The following is a 21206-nucleotide window of genomic DNA, read 5'->3' as shown; positions in this document are numbered from 1 at the left end:
GGTGCAATGGTCAAGGGGGAGTTGACCTTTAGGGGGAGTTTTACCTAATTGTCAAGGGGGAGTTGACTTTTAGGGGAGTTTTTACTCCTTAAGACTTTTGAGGATTAGTGATATGGGATTATCACTAAGTTGATTGTTGAGTTTAGTATCAAGGGGGAAATTAAGAGTTTCAATGAAAGGAATGAGACTTTCATTAGGAAGAAACTCTTGACCTTGATACCCTCTTTTTCTTTTTGATGTGTGTTAAAAAGGGGAGAGTGTTCATTGGAGAATTATTGGAGAACCCAAGTTAGGTTATCGGGTTAACCTAAGCTAGGGGAAGAATGTTCGAGGAAGAACATTGAAATTCTTTTTGATGTGTGTCAAAAAGGGGGAGAATTATTGGAGAACCCAAGTTAGGTTATCGGGTTAACCTAAGGGGAGAATGTCCGGAGAATGTTCAAGGAAAGAACATTGGACATTGGAAGATGATTGGAAAACCTAAGTTAGGTTATCGGGTTAACCTAACATGATTATGGGTTTTGTCAAACATCAAAAAGGGGGAGATTGTTGGTGCAACCTTAGGTCAAGGTTGACCTGGTTGACCTGACTCGAGTTGTATTTTGATGTTTGACTTAGGAAGATTGTCGGTGCAACCTTAGGTCAAGGTTGACCTAGTTGAGTTGCATGTTGATGTTTGACACTCGTAGAAGAGTTGTATTCTTGATATGGGACAAGAATAGATGTTTGGGAGATTGTTGGTGCAACCTTAGGTCAAGGTTGACCTGGTTGACCTGCTTCGGGGAAAGTCCAAGTACGGAGACTTGGCACGGGGAAAAGTCCAAGCAGGGAGCTTGGCATGCGAAAAGTCCAAGTATGGAGACTTGGCACGGGGAAAGTCCAAGTACGGAGACTTGGCATGGGGAAAGTCCAAACAGGGAGTTTGGCACGGGGAAAAGTCCTGGTGAGTGAATCCAGGTGAAAATCCTAGTGAGTGAAGCTAGGTGAAGGTGAAAGTCCTGGTGAGTGAAGCCAGGCATTCGGGAAAATCCTGGTGAGTGAAGCCAGGTGAAAATCCTAGTGAGTGAAGCTAGGTGAATGAGAAAGTCCTAACTGGGATGTTAGGCAGTTGGAAAGTCCTGGTGAGTGAAGCCAGGCAGTTGTGGAAATCCTGGTGAGTGAAGCCAGGTGAAAACCCTAGTGAGTGAAGCTAGGTGAAAGTCCTGGTGAGTGAAGCCGGCCAAGGGAAAATCAAGATGGATCAAGGGTGATCGGACATCTGGTGATGGGAAGTCCAAGTAGGTCATAGGAGTGACCGGATACTTGGTACGGAGAGAAAAGTCTAAGTGGGTCAAAGGGATTGACCGGACACTTAGCGGGGAGTCCTAGCAGGTCAAGGGAGTGACCGGATGCTAGGCGCAATGTACCAACAGGTCAAGATTGACCGGATGTTGGTTTGGACTTGGTTTGGGCGAAAACCATGAGTGGATCGATCGGTGATCGATCGGATCTAAGAATATTCTGATCGGTCCGGTGACCGATCGATGCAATCAGAAAAAGTGCATGCAAATCAAGCGATACCGTGGGTCGGTCCGTTCGGGACCATCGCTGATCGGTCTGGCGGACCGATCAGGAACTAATCTGATCGGTCCCCAGACCGATCAGATGTCGCTCTTTCCAAATGCGCACAGCTTCTGATCGGTCTGCGGACCGATCAAGCACTAATCTGATCGGTCCTGAGGCCGATCAGATGTCGCTCTTCCCAAGTGCTTACAGCCTCCTGATTTCTTCGTGTTTCTTCGCAGTTATAAAAGGAGGGCTACTGCTGCGAGCCTCCTTCTTCTTCTTCTTCCTTCTTCCTGTTCTTGGAGCTGCTGCTGTGCTCTTGAGCTTTGTTGACGTCTGGGTCACCTGCTGTTGTAGGCGCTTGGAAGCTGCTGCTTCTTCCAGTCGAAGAGAAAGCAAGAAAGTTTACATTTGTATTGTACTTTATTTCTTGTTTTCCTTGTACTCTTTTCTTGCTATTGCAAGAAGTTTCTGTGGCGAGGTTTCTCCACCCAGAAGGAGTGTTTTTATTAGCCGGTTCTCCGGGGACTCATCCACCGACGGATTGATTGGGTTCGTCCACCTTACGGACACGCCGAGGAGTAGGAGCATCATCTCCGAACCTCGTACATCGCTGTGTTAAGGTTTGATATTCTTCCTTTCGTTTCTAGTTTATTTTTCCGCTGCGCTAACGAATTGTAGGAAGAAACGCGAGCGATTTGGGGCGGCTATTCACACCCCCCTCTCTAGCCGAGTACGTGAGATCCTAACACTTCCTGGGTCACATCATCTCAAAGGATGATATCATGGTAGACCCCAGTAAGATAGAAGCTGTGAGCAACTGGAAAAGACCCAGGAACGCCAGTGAGATCAGAAGCTTTCTGGGATTAGCAGGTTACTACAGGAAATTTGTAGAGGACTTCTCCAGGATAGCCTCCCCACTGACAGCTCTTATCAGAAAGAACAGAAAATTTCAGTGGACAGAGGACTGTGAGAACAGATTGACCAGTGCACCTATTCTGACTCTACCAGAGAACGCAGATAGCTTTGACATATATAGTGATGCCTCGAAGTTGGGACTAGGAGCAGTGCTGATGCAAAATGGCAAGGTGATCGCCTATGCCTCCAGACAACTTAAGGATTATGAGAAGAACTATCCTACTCATGACCTTGAGCTTACAGCAGTGGTGTTCGCTCTCAAGATTTGGAGACATTACTTGTATGGAGCTCAGTGCAGAGTGTATACAGATCATCAGAGTCTGAAGTACTTCTTCACTCCGAAGGATCTGAATATGCGACAGTGCAGATGGCTAGAACTGGTCAAAGACTACGACATAGATATCCTCTACCACCCAGGAAAAGTGAATAGGGTAGCAAACGCCCTCAGCAGGAAGTCCAGCGCTACCCTATTATCTCTAGCAGCTATGTCACCGCCCCTACAGAAGGAGATCTCAGATTTCGGTCTCGAGCTCATAGTCGGACAGCTCTCTACTATGACCTTAGAGTCGACCTTGCTTGGTGACATCCAGACAGCTCAGGAACAGGATCCTGAAATTCAGAAAATCAAGCAAGGATTAGCAAAATCAGAAGGTGGAGAGTTCAGAATATCAGATAGTGGGGTGTTGTATTTTGGTGACAGATTATGTGTTCCAGATCAGGAGGAACTCAGAAGGAAGATTTCAGATGAGGCTCACAAGACTCCCTATGCGATGCATCCAGGCTCCACCAAAATGTACCAGGACATGAAGAAACATTTTTGGTGGCCCGGGATGAAGAGAGACATCGCTCGATATGTCAGCACCTGCCTAACCTGTCAGAGGGTCAAGGCAGAACATCAGAGACCAGGAGGAGTTTTGCAGCCCATTCAGATCCCAAAATGGAAGTGGGAAGACATTTCTATGGATTTCATAGTGGGACTACCCCGAACTACAAACGGTTTTGACACCATCTGGGTAGTAGTTGACAGGTTAACTAAATCAGCCCACTTCTTAGCTATCAGGATATCCTACTCCATGGAACAGCTAGCTTAGTTGTATCTCAAGGAGATCGTTAGACTACATGGAGTCCTACGAACCATTATTTCAGACAGAGATAGTAGATTCACATCACACTTCTGGGAGTGTGTACAGTCAGCTTTGGGCACAAAGTTAAAGTTCAGCACAGCTTTCCATCCTCAGGCAGATGGTCAAACAGAGCGAGTAAATCAGGTACTCGAAGATATGCTCCGAGCATGTGCCTTAGATTTCAAGGGAAGTTGGTGCAAATATCTGAGCCTAGCAGAATTTGCATATAACAACAGCTATCAGGCCACTATCGGCATGGCACCTTACGAGGCTCTCTATGGGCGGAGGTGTAGATCTCCAGTTTGCTGGTATGAGAGTGGTGAGCAGAAAGAACTAGAATTTCAGACAGATCTAGTGGCAGGTACCACCGCAGCTATATAGCAGATCCGCCAGAGGATAGAGATAGCTCAGAGCCACCAGAAAAGCTATGCTGATACACGGCGCAGACCCTTAGAGTTTTCAGTTGGGGATTCAGTGTTCCTCAGAGTAGCTCCCATGAAGGGAGTAGTGCGTTTTGGAAAGAAGGGCAAGCTAAGTCCCAGATATGTGGGACCATACCTTATCAGCAAAAGAGTGGGCAAGGTAGCATATGAGCTAGAGCTACCTCAGGAAATGTCAGCTATCCACAATGTATTTCATGTCTCTATGCTGAAGAAGCATACCCCAGATGCCACCCAGGTGATTGAGCCCCAGTTGGTACAGATCCGCGAAGACCTCAGCTATGACAGTCGGCCTATTCAGATAATAGACTGAGCAGTTAAGAAATTGTGGAACAAGGAAGTACCATTAGTGAAAGTTATTTGGCAAAGTCACACAGCAGAAGAGGCAACTTGGGAGACAGAAGCCAGCATGAGACAGAAGTACCCAGAGTTGTTCTAAGTTCGAGGATGAACTTTTTATAAGGTATAGGGGATTGTAACACCCGAAAATTCTCAAAACTATTTTAGAAATATTCTATGATTTTTCTGGAATTTTAGGATATTTTTATAGAATTTTTAGAGTAACGAAAGTAGCAAAAATAAATAGAAAACGAAAACGGCCTAAGCGGGAATTGAACCCGAGACCTATGGTTTACGGATAATGTTAGTAACCAGTTGAACCCAACAGGGTCGTGCTGAAAGGAAATGGATTCAATAATATTTATGTTAGGTTTGGGCGGAAATTACCACTTAATATAAATAGGAAATAAATGAGTGAAGGGTTATTTGGATCGTGATTTTCCTCTCCTCAAACCCTCACCACCGAACCTACCCTTCTCCTCTCCTTCTCTCGGCGCCAACCACAAGAAGGCCTAGGGTTCCTCTCCTAGGGCTCCAAGGGCACTTTCCGGCGACGACTTCGACACGAGGACGCTCCCCTCCACGAGAGGAACGCATAGACGCGAGAAGATCGTCGAAAGGATTGTCTCCTCCGGAAATCCAGCGATTAGAATCGTAAGAAAATCCTAACAGGAGGTAAGAAACCCCTCACCTACAGTATAAGTAGCTTTCGTTTGATTGCATGCCTTTAGTTTAGCTATATGCAGATTTTTCGACACTTAGGGTGTGTTTAAACCCTCCTCGCAGATTAGGGATCTAGTTGACCACCTCTAGATGGGCCAGACACGTTGTTCTCCTTCAGTTGGAGGCTCTAGACGTTGTCGGGTGCCTAGAGGTGGTCTTCCTATTAGAGGGGAGAGTTGGAGCACACCAGGTGTTCGACAAAATGATTAGTGTAGCTAAATATTACCTCAGATATTTTTAACAGCTCAGTTAAATGCATTAGTAGCATTTAAATCAGTATATTAGTCTAGTTTCAGCTTACATGGGACTACGGTCCAATGGGTGGGCTCCCACAGTCGCCTCTAGGTTTAGATAACCTAGCTCTAGGTTTAGATAACCTAGCTCTAGGTTCAGATAACCTAGAAACAGTAAAATAAACAATTAGTAGCTATATTCAGTATTTTATTTTTAGTGGCACTGTACAGGATTAGATATCCATTGGGTTGGGCTCTCACAGTCGTCCCTAGGTTTAGATAACCTAGTAAACCCTACTAAATGCGGGACTTGCAAACCCGGGTCTAGCTAGGGATGCGCGCATAGCACGTACAGTTGTCGGGCCCAAACATCAGCATGATTACTATTTTCACTTATTATGATAATAGCTTTCAAATTCGTAACCTAGTTATGTGAATATAGTTTAAGCTCAGTTTTAGCTCAGTTTTAGTTTCAGTTTCAGTTTAGTTCTCCTAGTTGATACCATGAGATAGCTCAATGCTTAGATTTTATTATGCATGCCATGTTTCAGTATTTATGCCATGTAACTTCAGTATGTCATGCTTTAACAAAATTCAGTGCATGTTTTTAAATAGCATTCTTTAAAAACATGTTTACATCGTTGCATGTTTTAGTGAGGTAGTTGGTTTCTTACTAAGCTTAAAGCTTACAGATACTATTTTCCCTTATACTGCAGATAAAGGTAAAGGGAAGATGGACTAGCAGAGGAAGCTGGAGGTCAATGCAGAGATGGTGTGTGTGGCAGGAACCTGGAATGAAGATCCTTAGGAAGTTTAGCAAATTAAGAACTTAGTTTCTTTCTTAAGACACTTTTATGCATTTCTAGTGATTTAAATGCTATGAATTAATAAATCTTGCACTATGTCATGTTAGAATGCTAGTTAGTGGATATTAGAATGTTTTCCATGCATTGTATAATTGTTGTGTGAGGTTTTGGCACGAACTAGTGCTGAGATCAGAGTTTCAGTGCGAAATCAGAAACCCAGATCGATCTACGGATCGATCAGAACTGGGTTGTGCCACTGGATCGGTCAGCTGACCGATCCAGTCGCGAACAGAGTGTTTATGGATCGGATAGCCGACAGATCCAAATGCGAACAGAGGGTGCAGCAACTCACTGATCGGTCAGCCGACCGATCAGTGAGCCACTGGATCGGTCTACCGACCGATCAGTGCACTCCTGGATCGATCGGTAGACCGATCCAGCTGCATACAGAAGCGATGAAGCTTGTGGATCGGTCAGCTGATCGGTCTTGGCTCATCAGCCGATCGATCGATTCGGATCGATCCGACAGCCCAATCGATTCATGGATCGATTGAGATGCCTAATTACAGCTAGCAGGACAACCAAGAGGCATAGATTATCTTCCCTAGCATGTGTACAACTCCTAGGTACACCTAGAATGTTAAGTTCAGATTTTACAGTAATCAGTTTAGTAAAATTTTAATCAATCCAGATTTCCGCAATAGTAATTTAGCACAGCATAATGTATCGATCGGCCTCACAGCCTAGTCAGCAGAAGGCGGGTCGTTACATAACTATACAAAGAAAACTAGTCTGATGCGGAAAACAATTACTAGTTATACCTTTCTTTGTAAGCAAATAACCTTTTGATCTTCTACCGTATTCCTGTTCTAACCTCGGATGTTGTGTGGGCAACGATCTTCTGAGATGAGAACCACCAAGCACCTTCTTCTTCCTTCTAGGTTTCGGCCACCAAGAGTCCTTCTTGATGGATAGGTTCGGCCACCACCAATGCTCCAAGGGATGCTAGAGACTAGGCTTCCTTTCTCTCCTTCTTCTCCTTGCTTGATCCGGCCACCAAGAGAACTCCACCAATGAAGAAGTTTTGGCCACAATAAGGAGAGGAGAGAAAAAGAGGGGCTGACCACACCACCAAGGAAGAGAGGGAGGAAGAAAAAGAATAGAGTCGTTACCCATGAAGGCACCTCTACCCCCTCTTTTATAATCCTTGGTCTTGGCAAATAAGGAAATTTAAATAAAAAACTTCCTTAATTTTTTTTCCATGAAAAGTAAAATTTATTTAATTAAAAATAATTTCCTCTTCTCACATTACATAGCCGGCCACATCTATAAGCTATAAACAAGGAGAGTTTTAATTATAATAAGAATTAAACTTCCTAATTTGTCTTCGGAAATTTATAAAAAATGTCTCCAATAATTTTTCCCTTCATGGTGGTTTGTAAAAAGAAAATTTTATAAATTAAAATCTTTCTTTTAAACATGTGGATGATTTTCAAAAAGGAAAGTTATCTCTAAAAATTAAAATCTCCTTTCAATCTACAAATAAGGAAAGATATCAAATCTTTTCTTAATCTTTTGTAGAAACTAATAAAAGAGAATATTTAATTTTTAAACTCTCTTTTAAATTATGAACATGGTTAAAAAAGGAAAGTTTTCTCAAAATTAAAATCTACCTTTCAATCTACAAATAAGGAAAGATTTCAAATCTTTTCTTAATCTTTTGTATAAAGCTATAAAAGGAAATATTTAAATTTTAAACTCTCTTTTAAAACCATAGAATCCACATAAGAAAAAATTTTAAAAAATAAAATTACTTTTATTTTAATAGGGCCGACCACCTAAGCTTGGGTTCAAGCTAGGGCCGACCACCTCATAAACCCATGAACCATGCCTTTGGCCTGCCCTAGCTTAGACTCCAAGCTAGCTTGGCCGGCCCCTATAGGATGGGTAAGAAGGTGGATATAGGTGGGTATAGTACTCTATAATTAAGGGGCTACGATAGGGACCGAGAGGAGGAATTGATTTTGGTCTCCCGATGAAATTAAGCATCCCGTGTTCGCCCCGAACACATAACTTAATTTCATCAATAATAATTCATTCCACTAAAGAATTATTATTGAACTACCGCACCAATTCCAAATTACATTTTGGGCTCCTTCTTATTATGAGTGTGTTAGTCTCCCTGTGTTTAAGATATCGAATGTCCATTAATTCAAATGAGTTACTGACAACTCACTTAATTAATATCTAGTTCCAAGAGTAGTACCACTCAACTTTATCGTCATGTCGGACTAAGTCAACCTGCAGGGTTTAACATGACAATCCTTATGAGCTCCTCTTGGGGACATTATCAACCTAGATTACTAGGACACAGTTTCCTTCTATAATCAACACACACTATAAGTTATATCATTTCCCAACTTATCGGGCTTATTGATTTATCGAACTAAATCTCACCCATTGATAAATTAAGAAATAAATATCAAATATATGTGCTTGTTATTATATTAGGATTAAGAGCACACACTTCCATAATAACCGAGGTCTTTGTTCTTTTATAAAGTCAGTATAAAAAGAAATGGCCTCTAATGGTCCTACTCAATACACTCTAAGTGTACTAGTGTAATTATATAGTTAAGATAAACTAATACCTAATTACACTACTACCTTCCAATGGTTTGTTCCTTTCCATCTTGGTCGTGAGCTACTGTTTATAATTTATAGGTGCTGATAACATGATCCTCTGTGTGTGACACCACACACCATGTTATCTACAATATAAATTAATTGAACAACTATATTTATCAATGATTCTTATTTCTAGATAAATGTTTATACCAAAAGCTAGGCTTTTAGTATACATCCTAACAATCTCCCACTTATACTAAAAGACTAAGCTGCCATAAATGCTGCCATACATCTTATTCCCAACCCTTCAACATGCCCATCAAAAGCTCTTGCCTTAAGGACCTTAGTGAAAGGATCTACAGGTCATCACCTGATGCAATCTAGGCGGCAACAACTTCTCCTCATTTATACGATTTCTCATATTGGGTAGTACTTGCGCTCTATTGTGTTTACTTGCCTTATGGACTTATGGTTTCTTCGAGTTTGCTACTGCACCATTATTATTACAATAAATTGTAATAATTTTTGGGCAAACCAGAAAACATGTCTAAGTCCATCATGAAGTATCTGAGTCATACAACTTCTATGACTGCCTCAGAGGCTGCCACTTACTTAGCTTCTATGGTGGAGTCCGAAAAAACACCTTTGCTTATCACACTTCCATAGTTATGACTTCACCTCCTAAAGTAAACACAAAACCCCAAGGTCGACTTTCTATTGTCCCTATCCGATTGGAAGTCAAAATTTGTGCAACCCACAGGGACCAAAATATCTGCCTCGTAAGCTAGCATATAATCTTAAGTGCCTCTAAGGTACTTCAAGATATGCTTTACCGCAGTCCAATGTCCTTGTCCAAGGTTACTTTGATATCTGCTAACTATGCCCTTGGCAAAACAGATTTCTGATCTCGTGCATAGCATACATTAGGCTTCCGACAGCCGAAGCATAAGGAACTGCCTTCATTTCCTCTATCTCCTTTGATATCTTTGGAGACATCTCTTTAGATAAAGCTACTCCATGCTGAAAAGGTAAGAAACCTTTCTTGGAGTTTTGCATGCTTAAAACGAGCAAGGATTGTTTCGATATATGAAGCTTGGGATAAGTAAAATATATTCTTTTCTCGCGATCCCTTTGATCCCAAGAATATATGCATTCTCCCAAGTCCTTCATATCGAATTGTTTGGACAACCATACCCTTACTTCTGACAACACTTTGATATTATTTCCAACTACCAAAAATGTTATCTACGTATAGTACAAGAAATACCACCACGTTTCCATCACACTTCTTGTATACACAAAACTCATTCGGTTATAAAATAAATCCATAGGTCTGGATTACTTTATTCAACCGGATGTACCAAGACCTTGAAGCTTTACTTCAATCCATAGACTGATTAAGCTTACACAAGATGCTCTTTGCTCTTTGCAATGAACCCTTCTGGTTGGATGTTTTCTTCAAGAATTCCATTAAGAAAAGTTGTCTTGACATCCACTTGCTAAATCTCATAGATAAAAGAATCCGGATAGACTTAAGCATGACTACCGATAAAAAAATTTCCTTTTTCAAGAAGTCTTGCTTTGAAAGTTTCTACCTTCCTGTCTATCCCTCTTTTCCTATTGTAGACTTTTTTTCACCCAATGGCTTTTACACCATTTGGTGATTTTATAAGCTCCCAGACTCTATTAGAATACATATATTCTAATTCTGTATTTTTTGCTCTTTGCAAAGATGCTGCATCTTTATCTTGGAGTGTTTCGTCATATGTCCGGGGATCAAGTTCATGTCCACCAGGGATCAAGTCCAAATACTCTCCCAAAACATGAATCTTTTAGGTTGCCTAACAACCCTCCCACTACAACGAGACACTTTCTGCAATTGTGTATTATTTGTGATACGTGTTGTAGTTTCTTGTGATATTTCATCTTGTACAGTTGGTACTAGATTAGACGTGTCCTTTAAGAATAATTTTTACTCATGGGCTTGTGGTTCATAGTATAGTCCTTTTCTAAAATCGGGCATTGGTGCTAACAATGACCTTCTGATTTTAAGGACTATAAACCTCTTTTCATTTTTCTAGGATAACTCACAAACAAGTGAACTCCTGTCCAACTTATCAGTATCTCTCATGTGCTAGACCACCCAATCTGAGTATGCTTCAGACTAGGCTTACGCCCATTCTGCAATTCTATGGGAGTAGAGAGTTCTGACTTAGAAGGTACTATGTTCACTTTCGTTTCCAGTGTATATCCTTAAAATAAATTTGATAATTTTCTAAATAACTCATCATCGATCTAATTATTCCATAAGAGCCTTATACCTTCTTTCTACTACACCATTCTGTTGGGGTGTACCAGGTGTAGTTAGTTGGGATTGAATCCCTAATTCTGATAAGTGACTCCTAAATTCTCCCAAGAAGTACTCGCCACTACGATCTTACCATAGTGACTTGATACTTTTACTTTGACGTTTCTCCGCTTCAGCCTTGTACTCTTTGAACTAATCAAAGCACTTAGTCTTGCGGTGCATCAAGTAAATGTATATATATCTTGAATAGTTGTCTATAAAATAGATGAAATATTCGAACCTACCTCTTGTCTGGATAGTCATAGGACCACACAAATCAGAATGAACAAATTCCAACACATCCTTGGCTCTATACGCCTTAGACTTAAAAGCTTCTTGGTTATTTTTCCTTCCAAGTAAGACCCGCAGGATTGGAAAGATTTCCACTACCAATGAACCCAAGAGTTCATTGGTTTTTATCCTTTGAATCCTATTCAAGTTAATATAACCTAGCCTTAGACTGCCAAGGATGTGATTAGTTCATTTTTGAAGGTTACTTTCTTTTATTAAAGTTAGAAGATGTGTTACTAATTTCCATTTATTGCATTGTAGGAGTTATTGGATTTATAAATTGTCAACCAACGTACCAGAACAAATGTCTTTCTTATTTTCTTGATAACAACTTTGTTATAAAAATAGACACAATATCTATTCTTTAATAGTTTAGAAACTGCAATAAGATCCTTTCTAAACTTAGTACGTAAAGACAATTTCTAAAAATCTATATTTTATTCCTATCATAGGATAAGCATCTCCCACTGCAACAGTTACCACTTTTGCAGCAGTGCCCATGTAGACGGTGACTTCCCCTTCATATAGTTATCGGGTTTCCTAGAACCTCTGCAATGAATTGCAGACATGATCAGTGGCTCCCGTATCTACACACCAAGTACCGGTAGATAACACCACTAATCATGTATTAACTAATGAATGAAATACACCTATTTTGTTCTTAGTTCTAAGAGGACAGTCTACCTAAATGTCCAAGTCCTATTTCCAATCATTACAATTGGGACTACTAAGTCTAGTCTATAGTATAACAACTAGGGGATTGACAAAAATTTTAAATCCTAAAAAATATTTGGTCAAGACCAACACCTTAAAATCCCCATGAATTTTGTATGCCACGATAGTGTGGACGTATACAAAATCAAAGAGGAGATTTTATCAATTAATTTTATTATCTCGTCATCCTAACTTTAAGACAAATATAATTAATAGTTGGTCTATAAAATATTTGGTCAAAAACTTTGAATTTGAAATAATATTGATTCCTCAAAACAATATCATTTAAATTCACCAATACCTCAAATACCGTGAATTTTGCATGTCACGATAGTGTGGACGTATACAAATTCAAACATTTGTAAGAGGAAGGTTTTACCCATTAATTATCTTGTTAATAAATCTTTATGACAAATAAAATTATCTCAAACACCGTGAATTTTGTATGCCACGATAGTGTGGACATATACAAAATCAAACATTTGTAAGAGGAGTTTTTTTCCATTAATTTTATTTTCTTGTCAACCTGACAAATAAAATTACCTCATACACCGTGAATTTTTTATGCCACGATAGTGTGGATGTATACAAAAACTCGACATTTGTAAGAGGAGGTTTTAATTTTATTATCTTGTCAACTTGTCTTTTTGATAAATTAATAGTTGGTTTTCTTCGATCACACAAATAATAGCAGTGACTCCGATGGGGAGGATACTATTAGATGTGCCTAAGTGTATACCATTACTTGACACTAAGTCCATTAATAAGATTGTGCCCCTTCCGATGGAGAAGATCACACGCTCTTAATTAATTTCCTATAGTAATCTAAAATGGAAGTTTGATCTAGTGATCCGCAAACAAACTCATCCGATATGGAGGAAGGCACTCAGAGCCAACGCGCAAGTTTGTTTGCATCACTTACAAACTAGTAATGGAGACCGTGAAATTGTAACTCCCGAAAATTCTCAAATTAATTTTAGAAATATTCTATGATTTTTCTGGAATTTCAGGATATTTTTATGGAATTTTTAGAGTAGCGGAAGTAGCAAAAACAAATAGAAACGTAAAATGGTCTAGGCGGGAATTGAACCCGAGACCTACGGGCCCTATGCCTTATAGAGGACTCTAGTAACCAAGTGAACCCAGCAGGGCCGTGCTGAAAAGAGAGGGAATCAGTTATATTTATATTTGAGTTGGGCCGAATTACCCACTTAATATAAATAGGGATTTTAAGTGAGGAGTTATTTTTCATCGGGAACTTTCTCTCCTCAAACCCTTACACGCCGCCCCTCTCTTCTCCCTCATCTCTCGGCGCCAACCACAAGCAAGCCTAGGGTTCCATCCCTAGGGTCATAAGGGCTCTTTCCAACGATGACTCCGGCACGAGGGCGTTCCTCTCCGTGAGAAGAGCACGTAGACGCAAGAGGATTGTCGAGGGAATCGTCTCCACCGGAAAACTAGCGACTAGAATCGTAAAAATCTAGCACAGGAGGTAAGAAACCCCTCACCTGCAGTATAAGTAGTTCTCGTATGATTTCATGCTTTAGTTTAGTAGTATATGGATTCTTGGCACCTAGGTGAGCAATAGCGCACACAAAGTGCTCGATAGTATGTGCAGCCCATTTAAAATGCAACTTAGGCATTTAATAGCTTAGTTAAATGCAAGAGAAACATTTATTTAGTGCAGTCAGTGTTATTACAGCTTATATGGGACTACGGTCCAATGGGTGGGCTCCCACAGTCGCCTCTAGGTTCAGACAACCTAGCTCTAGGTTCAGATAATCTAGAAATAGCAAGATAAGAAAAATTCAACTATAACCAGTATTTTACTTTCAGCAGTGGCACTGTACTGGACTAGATGTCCATTGGGTTGGGCTCCCATAGTCGTCCCTAGGTTTAGATAACCTAGTAAACCCTACTAGATTCAGAATTTGCAACCCCGGGTTTAGTTAGGGATGCACGCACACTAAGTACAGTTGTCGGGCCCATCAGCAGCATGATTATGTATTTTAATCTATTACGATAAATAGTTTTCAAAAACTCACAAATCAGTTGTGTGTACAGTTTAATTTCAGTTCTAGCTTAGTTTAGTGTAGCTCAGTTCATGCTTTAGCTTAGCTCTTCCTTATTGATACATGTGATAGTTCTATGATCAGTTTTGACTCTATGTTTTGTATGATAGTATGCCATGCCATGTTTTAACATGTTCAGCATAGATTTCAATAGCATGTTTTAAAAAGCATACATTGCATCGTATGCATGTTTTGTGAGGTAGATGGTTTCTTACTAAGCTCTCAAGCTTACAGATACTTTCTTTTCCTTATACTGCAGATAAAGGTAAAGGAAAGATGGACTAGCGGAGGCTGGAGGACAATGCTACAAAGATGTGTGTGGGCAGGAAATTGGAATAAAGATCCTTGGAGAAACTAGCAACCTTTAGAATTTAGTATTTTCTTATAGTATTACTTTTCTGCATTTCTAGATACTTAAGCGTCCGAATTATGCAAGATATGCTTAGATGGTTAGTGGACATGCTTAGAGCACTAGTTGTTTGCTATTAGAATGTTTTCCAGTTATTTTAGAACTTATGTATGTGACCTTGGCACGAAATAGTGCTGAAATCATAGCTTAGCTGCGAAATCAGAAACCCAATCGATCCACCGATCGATTGGAGGCCCTCAATCGATCAGCTGATCGATTGGGGAGTTTCCTCGCGAACAGTAAGCTCCTGGATCGATCAGCTGATCGATCCGGTCGCGTTCTTGCGCGAACAGAGAGCTCTGGAATCGATCCTTGGATCGATTGACAAGTTTGGATCGATCAGCCGATCGATCCAGAATATTACCCCGTGCACAGTAGCGCGCTGAATCGATCAATGGATCGATTAGTCAGGACGGATCAATCAGCCGATCGATCCAGAATCTTGTCCGTGCACAGTAGCACGCTGAGTCGATCAGTGGATCGATCAGACTACTCCAATCGATCAATCGATCGATTGGGAGGTCTGATATCAGCTGGAAACCCTTAGTTCAGTTCCTTGACCATGGGGGAATGTAATATATGACATGCACAACTTAGATTACACTCCTTAGCATATGATTGATAATAAAAAATATATATATATAGTGACCTCAGTGTGAATATTGAATTTAGTAGCAGTCAGCAAAGATTTCAATTAGTACAGCTTCCGCATCTAGACTTAGTGATGGTCATGGAGTAGCTTAGCACAGCATATTGTAACGGTCCGGCCTCGCAGCTTAGTTAGTAGGAGGCGGGTCGTTACAGAAATTTATTAAAATAAATCCCTCTCCCACTTAGTTATTTAAAGTGAGGAATTTTAAACTATCCTAGCATACATTACATGCATACACACACATCACAGTAAATAAAAGCAATAAATATGAAAATTATTTTTTCAACTATTATGGCCTTTTTTTGTCACTATTCTCTGCGTGCTCCAACCCTAGCTGCTGCCTTCTTTAGCCACCACCACCGGGTCGAGTCGTCGCATCTATCTTGCTTGTTATTCCGCTGCGCCTCTGGTGCTCCAAAAGTACCACGCCTCGCAAGTATCCGATCCGCAACAAAAATAGAATTTTACATGTTGGGTTCGTCGGGCCGCGAAAACCGCTTTTTCACGTCGCGGAAACCCCGAGTCACCCAAATCCATGGATCTCGTGCAAAGATTCGGAAACAAAAACTTTTCGAAAAACCTTTTTCTTGTACGAGTTTGTAAAAACTTTATATCTACACTAAAGTTAAGATCATTACCCTTGATGCGCGCCCCACGCGAATCCCGCTCGTCCAAATGGTGTCGGATCTCAAGACCGTCAAGTGTACGGTCCTCTAGAAGTATCCACACGGACACACTAGATGGAGGTGACCAAAAATCAAGGTGTGCTAGCACCTATGTGGTTCGGCCAAGAGAGGAGGAGAGGGAGAAGAGAGAGCTCTAGAGGAAGAAGATGACTTAATCACACTAGAATGAAAAAAATGAATATTTTTTTCATTCCCCACTAGAGTGGCCGGCCACATCTTGGAGGTGTAACTTTCCACATTAATTCCAATTAATGTGGAGACCATTAAGAGTTGTAACCCCCATGAGGTGGCACTCTAGGATGATGTGGATCAACACTATTGGTCCACATCTTGCCACCTCACTAAATGGCAACAAGTGTAACCTCCTCATTTAATGTGGGCCGGCCACATTAAATGCTATGGAGGCTTGTAACCTCCATGAGGTGGCACACATTGATGATGTGGAGCAATCCTATTGGTCCACATCTTGCCAACTCACTAGTGATGTGGCAAAAAGTCAAGTCAAACATGACCTTTTCTCTTCCTCTCAAATCAAGTCAAACTTGATCAAATCTCTCTCATGGTTGATCTAATCCAACCATATGATTCAAGCCAACTTAATATAATGAATCTAATTTATTAAATTAAGTTGATTTAATGAGTCATAATCTAAATTAGACTCATTAAATACATGAATCAACTTGAGTCCAACTCAATTAGCCCAATTTGGATTACTCTTAATCCAATATGATTCATCAAATGAATCTAATCCTCTTGGTTCATCATATGAACCAAATCTCCATCTAATTGTCCTTAGTGTGTGACCCTATAGGTTCTTGTAACGTTGGCAATGCCCTAAACCCATTTAGAAGCATAAGTAATGAGCGGTATCTAGCAACACATCATTACTACCCAAGTTACAAGAATGTCGAGATCCGACATCACCTTGTGACTACCAATTGTGACTCCTCACAAAATATATGACAAGTGTCCTTCTATCCTAGACATCTAGATTGATCAATATGAGGCATAGACCGTGTCATCCTCTAATCAATCTAAATCTTGAACTCCAAGTAGACTCACTCGATCAAATGAGCTCAACATCTAATGTTGACTCATTTGGGCATGACCATGCACTTAGTGGTCTCACTCTATCAAGAATACCGATGTCGCTCCCGTCATATGGGAGGGATAGATCTCATCTACATCACTCACATCCCTCTACATAATTCGTTATATACCCAGTAATCGCCTTTATAGTCCACCCAGTTACGGGTGACGTTTGTGAAACCAAAGTACATAACTCCTTATGTAGGGATCCATGGTGACTTCAGGTCTAAGGACTAATAGTCATACTAATAGCCACATGAGAAAGTATATGACACTCATATAACGATCCATGATACTTTCTCATGGCGGGTCATTCAGTATACATTCTCTAATGCATACCCATGTGTCAGCTTGATATCTCTATATCCATGACTTGTGAGATCAAGTCATCGAGCTAACCTACATGCTAGTCTTATTGTATTAACATTGTCCCTGAATGTTAATACTCGACTAGGAATGATTTAGAGTAGTGTTCCCTATATCATCTCACTATCGATTCAACCAATCGATTGATATAGGTAAGAACCTTCTACTCAAGGACGCTATTATACTTAGTATATTTGGCACTAATATAAATAAGTATAATAACCAAACAAATGCCTTTATTAATATACAAGAATATGATATACATGAGTCCATACAATCATCAAATGATTGGCTCTAGGGCTCTAACTAACATTACATATATCGATCCTATATTCCACGAAGGAATGTACATGTAATTTAGATCGAAAATAAAATTCTAAAATCCTAAGGCTAATATAGCTCCTGCTGTATTAGTCACATACAATCATGCACACACAAAAATAATGCCCTTGACATGTCCAAGGGTCCAATCACACACAACATCTATAAGTCATAATAGTTGGAGCCTGCAACCACAAAGTTAGCACATCCTACTATTATCCTGCCTAAATTATGTATGACATTTGCATAACCTAATTTAAAAACCAAACACACAGAGGCAAACCCTAACTCTAATACCAATTGTTGGTTAGTCCTAGGAAAATCGTACCGGTTCCACTGTACAAAAATTTTGTACAAGTGTCGAACCTTTCCTTAAATAACCTATTTTGTTCTTTAGAAGTTAAATTAGGAATCACAGACGGAACTTAACATCATTGATTCCAAATTTAACTTATCTGTTCTTAATGGTTTAGATTTGAATCGCAAGCGGAACTTAACACTATTGATTCAAATCCACCTACGTTATAAATTTCATTAAATATTAATTTCCAAAATTGACTTCCAGGACTGCATGGCGAGGCACATGACCTTCTTGGATATGGGAGCAACCACCACCGCCTAGACAAAGCCTTTTAAGGTAAGCTAATATTTAATTTCCTTAAATAACTCTAGGTTTAACCAAAAAGAACAATCGAATCACAAATTCAAAAAATAAAAGAAAAGAAACACAACTTCAAAACAAATCTGAAAACTCTAGAATCATATGCCTCTTGTGTTTGGTATTTCCAAAAATAACTATACAAAGAAAACTAGTATGATGCGAAAAATAATTACTAGTTATACCTTTCTTTGTAAGCAAATAACCTCTTGATCTTCTACCGTATTCCTCTTCTAACCTCGGACGTTGTGTGAGCAACGATCTTTCAAGATGAGAACCACCAAGCACCTTCTTCTTCCTTCTAGGTTTCGGCCACCAAGAGTCCATCTTGATGGATAGGTTCGGCCACCACCAATGCTCCAAGGGATGCTAGAGACTAGGCTTCCTTTCTCTCCTTCTTCTCCTTGCTTGATCTGGCCACCAAGAGATCTCCACCAATGAAGAAGTTTCGGCCACAATAAGGAGAGGAGAGAAAAAGAGGGGCCGGCCACACCACCAAGGAAGAGAGGGAGGAAGAAAAAGAATAGAGTCGTTACCCATAAAGACACCTCTACCCCCTCTTTTATAATCCTTGGTCTTGGCAAATAAGGAAATTTAAATAAAAAACTTCCTTAATTCTTTTTTCATGAAAAGGAAAATTTATTTAATTAAAAATAATTTCCTCTTCTCACATTACATGGCCGGCCACATCTATAAGCTATAAACAAGGAGAGTTTTAATTATAATAAGAATTAAAACTTCCTAATTTGTCTCCGGAAATTTATAAAAAATATCTTCAATAATTTTTCCCTTCATGGTGGTTTATAAAAAGGAAATTTTATAAATTAAAATCATTCTTTTAAACATGTGGATGATTTCCAAAAAGGAAAGTTATCTCTAAAAATTAAAATCTTCTTTCAATCTACAAATAAGGAAAGATATTAAATTTTTTCTTAATCTTTTGTAGAAACTAATAAAAGAGAATATTTAATTTTTAAACTCTCTTTTAAATTATGAACATGGTTAAAAAAGGAAAGTTTTCTCAAAATTAAAATCTACCTATCAATCTACAAATAAGGAAAGATTTCAAATCTTTTCTTAATTTTTGTAGAAAGCTATAAAAGGAAAGATTTAAATTTTAAACTCTCTTTTAAAATCATGGAATCCGCATAAGAAAATTTTTTAAAGAATAAAATTACTTTTATTTTAATAGGGCCGGTCACCTAAGCTTGGGTTCAAGCTAGGGCCGGCCACCTCATAAACCCATGAACCATGCCTTTGGCCGGCCCTAGCTTGGACTCCAAGCTAGCTTGGCCGGCCCCTATAGGATGGGTAAGAAGGTGAGTATAGGTGGGTATAATACTCTATAATTAAGAGGCTACGATAGGGACTGAGAGGAGGAATTGATTTTGGTCTCCCGATGAAATTAAGCATCCTGTGTTCACCCCGAATACATAACTTAATTTCATCAATAATAATTCATTCCACTAAAGAATTATTATTGAACTACCGCACCAATTCCAAATTACATTTTGGGCTCCTTCTTATTATGAGTGTGTTAGTCTCCCTGTGTTTAAGATATTGAATGTCCATTAATTGAAATGAGTTACTGATAACTCACTTAATTAATATCTAGTTCCAAGAGTAGTACCACTCAACTTTATCGTCATGTCGGACAAAGTCTACCTGCAGGGTTTAACATGACAATACTTATGAGCTCCTCTTGGGGACATTATCAACCTAGATTACTATGACACAGTTTCCTTCTATAATCAACAACACACACTATAAGTTATATCATTTCCCAACTTATTGGGCTTATTGATTTATCAAACTAAATCTCACTCATTGATAAATTAAAGAAATAAATATCAAATATATGTGCTTGTTATTATATTAGGATTAAGAGCACACACTTCCATAATAACTAAGGTCTTTGTTCTTTTATAAAGTCAGTATAAAAAGAAATAGCCTCTAATGGTCCTACTCAATACACTCTAAGTGTACTAGTGTAATTATATAGTTAAGATAAACTAATACCTAATTACACTACGACCTTTCAATGGTTTGTTCCTTTCCATCTTGGTCGTGAGCTACTGTTTATAATTTATAAGATGCTGATAACATGATCCTCTGTGTGTGACACCACACACCATGTTATCTACAATATAAATTAATTGAACAACTATATTTATCATAAATGTAGACATTTGACCAATATGATTCTTATTTCTAGATAAATGTTTATACCAAAAGCTAGGCTTTTAGTATACATCCTAACACTTAGTTTAACTCTTCCTTTGTTAATCCACATTGGAGAGTGCATGTCGCTTTGGCATTGGCCTCGATCTTCTTCATCAGACTTATGTCCCAGTTCTCGCATGATACTGGTTTTCCTGCGCCGTCGAGTGGGAGTGATAGGCTGGTTTTGATGATCATCCACATCTCAACTTGCGTCTAGATGTGGTACTCCATTCGGCCTTTCCAATAGCTGAAATCTTCGCCGAAGAAAAGAGGTGGGCGAGCTGTTTTGTAACCTTCTTGGTGGGCCATTATAGAAGTAAATCTTGCACACAAAAAGATAAAAAGAAGCAAATGTCCCAAGACTTGGTCTTGTATTAGTAGTGCGGTAGAAAAATAAAACTAGCAATTCATTAGAATATTAATAAAATATTTTAAAAAATATTACTGTTTAGTTTTTTAAAAAAAAACCTCTACTTGATTGGTGGTTTCACCCATTCAGAGCAGCTTGACTCTGATACCAATTATAGGATCATAAAGCCCTAGAGAGGGGGTGAATAGCGCTCGTGGCTAATTCGTTCGTTTTAAAAGAATCAATCTAAGATACGCAGCAGAATAGTAAACA

This window comes from Zingiber officinale, chromosome 5B (genome assembly GCF_018446385.1).
Source record: "Zingiber officinale cultivar Zhangliang chromosome 5B, Zo_v1.1, whole genome shotgun sequence".
In the NCBI taxonomy this organism is placed as follows: Eukaryota; Viridiplantae; Streptophyta; class Magnoliopsida; order Zingiberales; family Zingiberaceae; genus Zingiber; species Zingiber officinale.
Note: the sequence above shows the minus strand (reverse complement) of the source record.